Source organism: Eleutherodactylus coqui, unplaced genomic scaffold (assembly GCF_035609145.1).
Source record: "Eleutherodactylus coqui strain aEleCoq1 unplaced genomic scaffold, aEleCoq1.hap1 HAP1_SCAFFOLD_30, whole genome shotgun sequence".
NCBI classification, from domain to species: domain Eukaryota; kingdom Metazoa; phylum Chordata; class Amphibia; order Anura; family Eleutherodactylidae; genus Eleutherodactylus; species Eleutherodactylus coqui.
Window position 1 is genome coordinate 925,158 of NW_027102247.1, and position 11,091 is coordinate 936,248.

Sequence of the window (11,091 nt, forward strand, 5' to 3'; positions counted from 1 at the left end):
CATGTCCACGATTGTGTTCTCACCGCAGAGAGGCAGCGTTTTACGCATACCACCGTGGGCTCTTCGGCCAGATTCACACAGATGTATTTGCGTAGCATATTACACATGAAAAATATACATGCTAAATACACGTCAGTAGAACCCGCTGATTGCAGCGAGTTCCTTCACATAAGTGTATTTTGCATGCGCATTTTGTCCAAAAAAAAAGCAGTCCCCTTTATTTTCTCGTGCATTTCTGCAGGGGAAGAACATGTATTATTCTAATTACACTAATTGCCTATTTCAATAAATGGCGGCATGGTTGCGTGTTTTTTTGCGCTTGCAAATGTGCTTGATTCATGCTAACAAAAGTACAGTAAGGGCCGCTTCACACAAACATATTTGTTTCAATGGGTGCCTTCAGAATTCTCTTTACAATATAGTTGCGTATAGGCTGCGGGTATATCCGCGACCACGGAGCACAATAGGCTCTATGCTGCGGATATCCGCGGTAAAATAGAACCTGCTGCGTTCTCTTTTCTGCTTCCATGGGTGGAAATTCTGCAGGAAATCCGGCAGCGGAATTTCCGCCCGTGTGCACGGGGCCTAAGGCTGCTCTAAGACGTGCGTTCAGAAAACACAGCTTAAAATCGTGGGTTTTTTACCTCAATTTTGAGCAGCACTTTTGAACGCATGGTAAAGCGGTTTTAATGCACCCCACAATTGTGATGGGTGGGGAGGTGCGTTAGAAAACGCAAATACAGGACAGATAGCGCTTAAAAATCACCGCTTCCGAGCTCACGTCTGAGTAATCGCATTCAAATCAATAGAAACAGTATACCGCAATAAAAAGCGGTGTGTGTGTGTGTGATTCTCATCTAGCGCAGGAAACGCGTTAATAGGGCTAATTCATGTATGGAAATTCGTTTTGCAGCTTTCCTAGCTATCCTCCGGCACGGCTACTTACCCGAAGTGATGCGAGGCGGTTTTGAGATAAAAATGCCTCACATCCGCGGGGAAATTGCATGTTGGCGAGGGAGTGATTCACGGCCCGATATCGCACTCGTCCGTGTGACGTTAGCTTTATAGTTTGGGGGATAGTTCTGGTATACACGCTGATTTTGTAGCATAGATGCGCTGTGAATTGAGGTGAATATATATTTTGGCAAGTCAGTCAATGGACCTAAAAGAGGAGTCAAGGCATGATCTACTGACTTAGGGCTAATGCCCACGGATGGATTTCTGCCGCGTTTCATGAACCTAATAATAGCTTACTGCCTTTAAATGTTCACACAGCATGAAAGAAATCGTGCCATGTTCTAATTGCCACGGGAAAACGCGCAGCCGGCGTCCATTGCAGTCAATTGAAGCCATGCATCACGTGATACATGGCGGAAGTATAGCATGATTACGCGTTTTTTTTGTTTTTTTCAGCCTCACTGCGGCTGTAGATTGCTGCGCCCGTGTGAAGGAGTCCTAAAGAATATTTAACATTAAGCAAAAACTAGTGCCAGATTCTTGACAAGCACACAAGCTACCGCTAATCTCTGCGCCAAAACTATGCCAAATGATTGTGCCCCAATACCTTTACCTTACTTATATTTGTTACTGTATTACTTTATTATTGCAACACACTGTATGCAAATGAGCCAGGTGTCTGGCAGGCTGATGTCACTGCATTGTGATGTCATCAATTTAGAAGTATAAATACCGGCAGCCATGTTAGTCAGTCTCCACTGCAGCTTGGAGACGGGAGGTGGGGGAACCCCTATCTCCTCCGAGAAGCCACAGAACTGGACCTTTTTTTATTTTTAGCTGAGTGCATTTTTAATGCAGCACACAAGGGGGAGACAGCGGCCTACCAAAATCTACTGGGTCATATGACGCGGCTGGCGGTGGGCGAGGAAGCGGTTTTTACTCTATCTTCCGCTGTGCTACAGCGTGACGGATGGCTTCCATTGACTAGAATGGAGGCCGGCCACGCGTACACCCGCGGCAAATAAAGCATACCGCGGGTGAGGTCGGGTGATTTCACAGTGCGGAATTCCGCGATGGAATTCCGCACCGTGAGCATTGAGCTATTAGGTTCAATAGAACCTAATAGCTGCGGGCAATGCAGCGGACTTACACAGCGTATTACGCAGTGGAAATCCCTCCGTGGGAAGGAGCCCTAACTTTAGCCAGCAGAAGGCGCCATAGTATAAGGCAGAAAAAGAAAAGCCCCTAGGCAACCCCGAATCCAAAATTGGATTGCAGAGGGTTAAAGAGGCCCTGTCCTTTTTAGAACGACGGGGTAAAATCATACGTCCTGATCAGCCCCGCCCCTGACACGTTGGCACTTTGCGATAAATAAGTGGCTTTTGTGTTGCAGTTTGGGTACCCAGTCTCTAAAAGGTTCGCCATCACTGATATAGAGGAAGCCCCGACATGTTGGACATGTTGGATACACATGGGAGTGCAGCGCCAAAAACACATGGAACCGTAGTGAGAGGAAAAACAGTGTGAAAATGGCCTTATAAAGATATATTTTTACATTTAGGCTGGATTCCGACGAGCTTACGCATATTTGCACAGACAAAGAAATAACACGCAACGATTATCTCAGCTAGTGAAATAGACAATTAGTATAATATGCGTTCTTTCCCTATGAGAATGTGCGAGAAAATATAGTATGCTGCGTATTTTGTTTGTGCGATCGAAATGCACAATGTATGTACGTGCGTGCATGTATGTATGTACGTACGTGCATGTATGTATGTATGTATGTATGTACGTACGTGTATGTATGTACGTACGTGCGTGTATGTATGTACGTGCGAGTATGTATGTATGTATGTACGTGCGTGTATGTACGTGCGTCTATGTATGTACGTATGTACATGTATGTACGTACATGCGTTTATGTATGTACGTGCGTGTATGTATGTACGTACGTACGCGTGTGTATGTACGTACGCGTGTGTACACGTACGTCGAATTTGGACAATAATTTGCTGTGTTAAAATTTCATCTTATAGGCCGGATAACAGATTACATAAAATTTTTGAATTTTTATTTTTTATTTGGCATTTTTGGATACACTAATAGCTTTTATTTATTTTCTTGCAAACGTACAGGTGCCATCACAATACTGTACCAAATTAGCACACAGCTAACAAAGCTTCGGAAAAACATACTAATTGTCCAAATGAGATGTCTGGATCTATTAAAGTTGTGGTGAAGAAAAGCAGGGACAGTATGTAGCTTATAGCGGTTTAGAGATTTATTAGAGATCTCCTGTGTGATCATTGTCCGGGTCTCCTGGACTCATGGTTAGTGTAGGGAATAGCGGTATAACCAGGAGCTTAGAAGTTCGCCCGCTAGCTTCACGTTTTGTCTAAAATGTCAAGTAATACCTGTTCTTTATAATCAGCCTATCTGTTAGTAGTGGTTGCATTTTTGGCTTCTGTATGCAGTGTTTTCTATCTCTGTGTATTCTGTTCCGTCTCTGTTATATGCCATGCGTGTGTCCTGTTCTGTGGCTCCTAGGATCAGCTATGGCCCAGTTCCGAAGACCGCTGGGCCGCCCTCTTATTTGGGCGATGTCTACGCTTAGGTTGGGCCACTGTCGACCCCCCCCCCCCCCCCTTTTAGCACAGGGTCAGTGGCATGGATTCCATGTGAATTTCCTGTGTGCATGTATACTACTAGACTACTAGTCCTTTGGTCACGATGGTGTTGGCAGTCTGCTAAATCTGCCCACACGATCATAACAGTCTGTTCAGAAAGCCACATAGTACTGATTACATTTTGGGTCCTATTTGTGCATACTAACATAACATTAGGGCCACAATGGGTACATTTCTGAAAACAATACAAACAGGGGTATCCATTTTGGGGTGTCAGTGCACATGAAAATGATTTTGGGGGAAAAAATTTTAGAATAGCACATTACCCGAACACTTTTTTTTTTTTTTTAATCTAAATTGCATTAATTTCTGAAAATGTGGGATCTAAATAATGTGGCGCGCATGCGCAGAAGCCGGCGAGCCCGGCAAATTCAAAATCTCCCTGCACCCGGCTGTCACAGATAGCCGAGTGCAGGGAGATATGACTGGGATAACGGTGATCATATAAAGTTAAAAAGTAAAAAAAAAAAAAAGTTAAAAGTTTAAAAAGTTAAAGTTTCATCTCCCCTTACGGATCGTATCCGTAAGGGGGATGAAATTACGTACCCAAGGTCCCGGATTTGTTCCCTGGTGGGATGTTGATCCGTGGACCTTACCCCAGCTTCTGCGCAAAAGTGAAAGATTGCCCAATAAATGTAACATCTCCCTGCTGCTGGCTACCAAAGGTCGCCAAGAGCCTGGAGATGTCACGGGGAGCCGCGGTATACGGTTACTGGTCACGTGATCGCCGTTATCCAATGCATAATGGCGATCACGTAAAAGTTCTTTAAAAAGTGGCAGTTTCATCTCCCCTCACCGAAGCGATCGGTGAGAGGAGATGAAACATCTTCTCGGAGGCTTCCGCATTTGAATCCAGATGCGATTATCCTCCATGGATCCTGCCAGCTCCTGGGTATGCGCCCGCCGGCAAAATGCCGGACACATTCGCAGGAGCTGGGGAGCCCAGGAAATTTTAAATCTCCTTGCTCCCAGCGACCAATGGTTGCTGCGTGCTTGGAGCAGTGACCGGGGGCCTCGTTGAGCGGTCCCCGGTCACATGATAAAGTAGCGAACTAACATTAGGCCGGTCACACATGACCGGAGAGGAATTACGGGTTCTGCATGCGCTTGATCAACGGTAATCCACGGATCAATCGCATGCATTGGATTACACAATTCCCCCCAATTAGCGGGTCGGAATTGCGTAATCCACTCGCAGAAACCACACACACATATATACACACACACACACACACACACACACACAAGGCTCTCACCCTGCAGCTGCTCCTCCTCAGCGATGCTCTCCTTGCTGCAGAGATCATGTTCTCTGCACTCCCCTTCCCTCCTCCGCGGCCGTTGTCAGTCTGCTATCGGCACTTCTCTATTACTGTCTGCATTAGACAGAACAAGCCGAGAGCAGACTGCCTACTGACAGCAGCACGGAGGAGTGAGGGAACTTACTGCATAGGCGGCGGGCCGGATTCGGCCTGCGGGCATTGTTTGACACCTGTGCTCTAGATCATACAAACTTCTAGGCTGTGGGAGTTGCCGTCCTAAATGCGCAGACCGGTGCCAGCGGCCGGGGAGTGACGTTTCTGTGTGGGGCTCTGCGATCCCTGCACAGAAATAGAGCATGCCGCGGTTTGTTTTCCACGTGTGATTTCGCGCGGACAAACCGCGGCCGTCTGCCTAGGATTGCGTTTTCTAACGCAATCCTATAGCAGCTTCCATGGGTGGAAATTCTGCGGGAAATCCGGCAGCGGAATTTCCGCCCGTGTGCACGGGGCCTAGGGCTGCTCTAAGACGTGCATTCAGAAAACACAGCTTAAAATCGTGGGTTTTTTACCTCAATTTTTAGCAGCACTTTTGAACGCATGGTAAAGCGGTTTTAATGCACCCTACAATTGTGATGGGTGGGGAGGTGCGTTAGAAAACGCAAATACAGGACAGATAGCGCTTAAAAATCACCGCTTCCGAGCTCACGTCTGAGTAATCGCATTCAAATCAATGGAAGCAGTATACCGCAATAAAAAGCGGTGTGTGTGTGTGATTTTCATCTAGTGCAGGAAACGCGTTAATAGGGCTAATTCATGTATGGAAATTCGTTTTGCAGCTGTATGCAGCATGATTTAGGTATGGGTACGCGGTGAGAAAGGTAAGGGGGGGCCCTGAGCTGAACTTTTGCACCCGGGCCCTTGAGCCTTTAGGTACGCCCCTGACCCTAAGGGTGTTTCTCACCTCATCTTTCTGCGTTTTATATACAAAAATGACAGGAAAGGGTTGTGACCCGGCGGCCGTCGCAGGGAGAAGATGACCATCGCCACTGTATGCCACGGAAAGGGGTGAACGCGCGTGTGAACTGGCATTTCAAGCGCAACCCGATTACTGTAAACCTTGTTTATGCACAAATACGCTCCACTGCGACAATAGTCTTGGCGTGTACACTCGTCTGCCGAAGCCCTAGGGCCTCTTTCTCCTTTACGGAGCCTAAAGTGGATGGTTTAAAATGCCACCCCTACCTAAGGTTCATTCATCCAGTGCAGATAGGCGCTGGATGAACAATATTTTGATTTTGTTAACTGTTAATGATGTTTTTTTTCCTTATGTCAAATATAGCATCACATCCCTAAATGTAAAAGGCCTGAACAGCCCCTATAAACGTAGCATGCTTTGGAGACAGGCTCTTAAGTCCCACTCAGACATCTTCCTCGCCCAAGAGACACACTTCCTGAGAGATAAACACCCCCCCTGCAACCACCCTAAATTTCCAAACATTTTCCTGGCATCAAATGAAGGGAAAAAAAAGAAAGGCGTAATGATAGCCATTAGCCGGAACGTTACATTTTCCCAAAAAAACGTATACGTGGACCCAGGCGGGCGATTTCTAATATTAGTCTGCGTAATTAACGCCACCACCTACACTCTAGTAAATGTCTACTTCCCATTTAAAAGGCAGGCCAAATTCTTCAAACATGTTCTTTCCGAAGTGGCTAAAATTCGAGAGGGGAATTTGGTGATCGGAGGAGATCTAAACTCAGTGGTGGACCCTACCTTGGACTCCACCGCGAGCGGCAGGGGCATGTCACCCATTGTCCCAATCATACACTCAGAAGAATTATACGACGTGTGGAGGTGCATGCATGGATCGTAGAGGGACTACACGTTTCTCTCCGCGCCACATGCATCTTATTCTAGGATAGATATGTTCCTGCTGCCGCGGGCAGGCCTCGAGGGGGTTTTACAGGCGGATATTGGAACAATATCATGGTCTGACCACGCCCCCATATCCTTAACGCTCCAAGAGAGCCCATTTCAATAAATGGCGGCATGGTTGCGTGTTTTTTTGCGCTTGCAAATGTGCTTGATTCGTGCTAACAAAAGTACAGTAAGGGCCGCTTCACACAAACATATTTGTTTCAATGGATGCCTTCAGAATTCTCTTTACTCACACATTTCGCATGCGTGCAAAACCTCACCATGCTCTATTTTTGTGCACATTTGCGCACCAAGGGTCCCTGTACAAGTCTATGGGAAGTGTGCACGTAACCGATTCCTATCTCCAAAAAAAGTTATAATAAACAGCGATAAAGTCTTATAAACTCCAAAATGGTACAAATAAAAACTACAGGACATCACGCAAAAACACGAGCCATCGCACAAGTATCATGCGATACTTCCGCCATGTATCACGTGGACATGAGGCCTAAATCTAAGTGCTTGGTTGTTAGCAGCCGCAGCTGCGCTGCACCTCTTGCTCATCAGTTTTTTTTCCTGCTTTTGGAAACTGCTGTAGGAAAGGGGGTGCACCAGTACTGGAGGTACTGCAATACCAGGTCAATGTGCGGAGTGGACAGAGCAAGCACTTTTTCCAGCTCCCTGTTCTAAAAATCCATTTAATATATGATCCCCAGATAGGGGACGTATCAGATGCAACACGCTCAGCCAGCACTCCGGGCACACCCACAATGCACTGAGGGAGCCGGAAGACCTTTGCATAGCCCCGCCCAACGCCTTCTCAACCAGGGTGAGCCGTCCCCGCGGGAGACCCGCGCCTGAATGGAGCATGTCCGGATTTTTTCCTGCACGCGGGACCCGCGACTGCAGGGAAAAATGACATCCGCAGGTATTTTACTACCTGCAGGTGTCTAATGCATCCATATCCATTGCATAGCGCCGATCGCAATGTCGGGGGTGGGGGGGTCCGAACAGCCCGGGATGACAGCTCCATGCTGCGGACACCGACAGCATGGAGCTGTCACGTCCAGAGCCCGAGGGGCTTTATTCTCTGCAGGACACATGTTTTTACTTCCTCAGAGAATAAAGCCCACTTCGGGAGGACGTAAAAACACTATGGCCCGGGGCGTGGCTTAGCAAGCAAGGAGAGAGGTCGCACGCTGTTTTGCTCCTCCACAGAATCTCCCTTTTCAGCCCTTTTCTGGGTCAAATCAGTGACCCAAACAGAGGCAGACAAGAGCACAGCACCTGGGGACCCACCAGAACCCACAACCGGCCCGGACAAGGCTCACCTGGTGATCTCCAGCCGCCAAAAAGAAGCCGAAGAGCCGCGGCCCTGCACAGCGGCCCGCGCCCTAACCCGACAAGTACCGCGCTCAGAAACACCCGGCGAGGACCGCTCACGGAGCGCCAAGCAGAGGACTATGGCACAAGGTAACCCCTGCCGACTTGGAGGGGAGGCTCTGTCACCCTCAGTGCCCGCGCTCTCACCGCAGCGCCTTGCAAATACACAGCCGCGGCTCCCTCCCTCTGAATATACCGCCGTGGCCACCAACCTGCAACTCGGCGGCACATACAATCATCAGGGTGATCCCCCGCTGGACTAATCCCCACGCTGGTGGTTTTCCCCCTCCTGCTCCCCAGAGCCGACAATCAGCACGGGCGGGCACACCGGAAGATCTGCACCTAGTCTCTAGCTCCCTGTGAGGCAGCGGCCATCTCGCCCCCCCTCCCCCCTGAGTCGAGCAGGCTGCTTGGCATACTAGCCAGACCAGAGCAGAAAAGTAAAAAAGAGAGGATACTGTGATCCTCCCAGCACATCAACACCAGGCAAAGTTTAAAGCAGTACTCACTATTTCTGACGTGCAGCGGGGGAACGGAGGTCCTCTCCCCGGAGCTCTCAGACCGACAGCAGGCTCCATTAAAGTGTAGTGCAATTCAAATATCAATGCACCACAGCACCATCTAGTGGCCAAAACAGAGATAACCAGGACCTGAACCTCTTCTCATCCCTTTCTCAAAGCACTAAACAAAGCCAATCCTTGCCCATTAGAAAGAGCAACGAGGCCCCTAAGGCCTCCTTCCCACGAGCGTGACGGGCTCCGCCGCGTAATATTACGCAGTGAAGCCCGTCACGGCGCCCCCCAGAGACCCCATACTTACCAGCGGAAGATCGCGTGAAGACACTTCCCTGCACACCGCCGTCGCGTCATGTGACACGCCCACCGCGTCACATGACGCGGCCGGCCGTGTCACGTGACGCGCCGGCCGCGTCATATGACGCGCGGCGGTAGGCGGGGAAGCGTTTTTTCACGCTATCTTCCGCTGGTTGCAGCGGGAGATAGCGTGAACGGAAGCCGTCAGCGCGTACACCCGCAGCAAATAGAACATGCTGCGGGTGACAACGGGAGATTTCACGGTGCGTAATTCCGCGGTGGAATTACGCATCGTGTGCATTGTGCTATTAGGTTCAATAGAACCTAATAGCATGGGGCAACGCAGCGGATTTTTGCCACGGATTTACGCGGCGTAAATCCGTTCGTGGGAAGGAGGCCTAAGGCCTCATGTCCACGGGGAAAATAAGAATTAAAATCCGCAGCGGATTTTAACTCTTCTCCCGCGCGCGGATCCGCACCCCATAGGGATGCATTGACCACCCGCGGGTAGATAAATACCCGCGGATCGTCAATAAAAGTGATTTTAAAAAAAATGGAGCATGAAAAAAATCTGGACCATGCTCCATTTTCATGCGGGTCTCCCGCGGGGACGGCTCCCGCGGGCTTCTATTGAAGCCTATGGAAGCCGTCCGGATCCGCGGGACACAAAAATCATATTTTACTTACACGCTCCGGTTCTTCTCTTCGGCGCCGCGCCATCTTCTCTCAGTCGCGGCCGGATCATTTTGCTTCGGCCCGGCGCATGCGCGAGGCACGTCACCGACGTCATCATGCACATCCGCCGAGCCGAAGAATGAAGATCCGGCCGCGACGAGAGAAGATGACGCCGCCGCGAAGAGAAGAAACGGAGCGGATGGGAGGTGAGTTTATTCTCATTTATTCCCATTTTCAGCGCTCATGTCCGCGGGGCAGGAGGGACCCGCTGCAGATTCTACATGGAGAATCTGCAGCGGATCTGATTTTCCCCGTGGACATGAGGCCTAAGTGTGTTGAGAAGAGGGACCCACAGTTAACTACAAGGAGAATACCTCCCCACCTTACTGCCAAGTGATCTGTGGAGGAATATCTGCATAGCCAGACTGCTATATAGAAACTGTCAGCAACCCACAAAGACAGACCCTGTGCCAAAGGGTACTGACAGAAAAACACTATATAGCCTCCTCAGCATTACAAAATAGCCTGGAAGCAAGTCCCAGCCCCCGCAACACCCAAGGAAGCAATACATCGCGCGCCTCGCAGACGCAAATATCAAATTCCCGGTGCGACCCAGCGGACTCCTCAATCCCAAACACTTTCTTCTCAGCAAATACTGATAGTTCTAAAAAAAGAAAGGACTCTTATCAGGCAAAGCCACACTTAACAAATCTTCAAAACTCTACAGGAGCGCTACCTAAGGCACTCAAGATGGAATAGCAGGACTCTATGTTCTAACTCCACCCGCCACATGAGGCTCCTCAGCAACACATAACAGGACCACTCAACATCAATGAGCTTCTAAAGGAACTTTTAACAAACAACTACGCCTTCCAACGCCTCCATAAAGAATACGCCACCCAGTAGACCACTATACAACAAATAGCGACCAATCCACAGCGCATATCCAAGAATTAACTATTCAGGATGGTTAAGCGACGTATTAAAGCAACGGCCCCCAGGAGACTCTCAGAGTACTTCCCGCCTGGCACACAGAGCAACAAAAACAAACCCGCCACATCTCATTCAAACATCCCCGTAACCGAAGAAATACCCAACACCCACAGCCCTGCGGCTCTGTCTCCATACTCCTCCACAGGATCTCTCCCGCCTACCCCAGCCAATCCCAACACCTCCCCTGGAAGCGAAGGGAAAAGGAATGTTCAGGACCCCCTACCAGCCTCCCCCTCCCCAAAAGGACCGGCGGCAAAAAAGAGCCAAAATAACAATCCACAAGAAACTCCCCCGCAGACAGATCCTATCAACAATCTCCAAGCTTATCCCGACTCTGAAAGCCCCTTAACTATAAACGCTCTGAAGACTATGCTAATCTCGCTGCAAAAGGACATTTCTAAAGA

The 11,091-nt window shown here is 49.1% G+C and overlaps 1 pseudogene; it reads right to left on the reverse strand.

Moving 5' to 3' along the window:
* Positions 1–7,425: 7,425 nt before the first annotated feature.
* LOC136601086 (U2 spliceosomal RNA) lies at positions 7,426–7,553 on the reverse strand (annotated as a pseudogene).
* Positions 7,554–11,091: the final 3,538 nt, after the last annotated feature.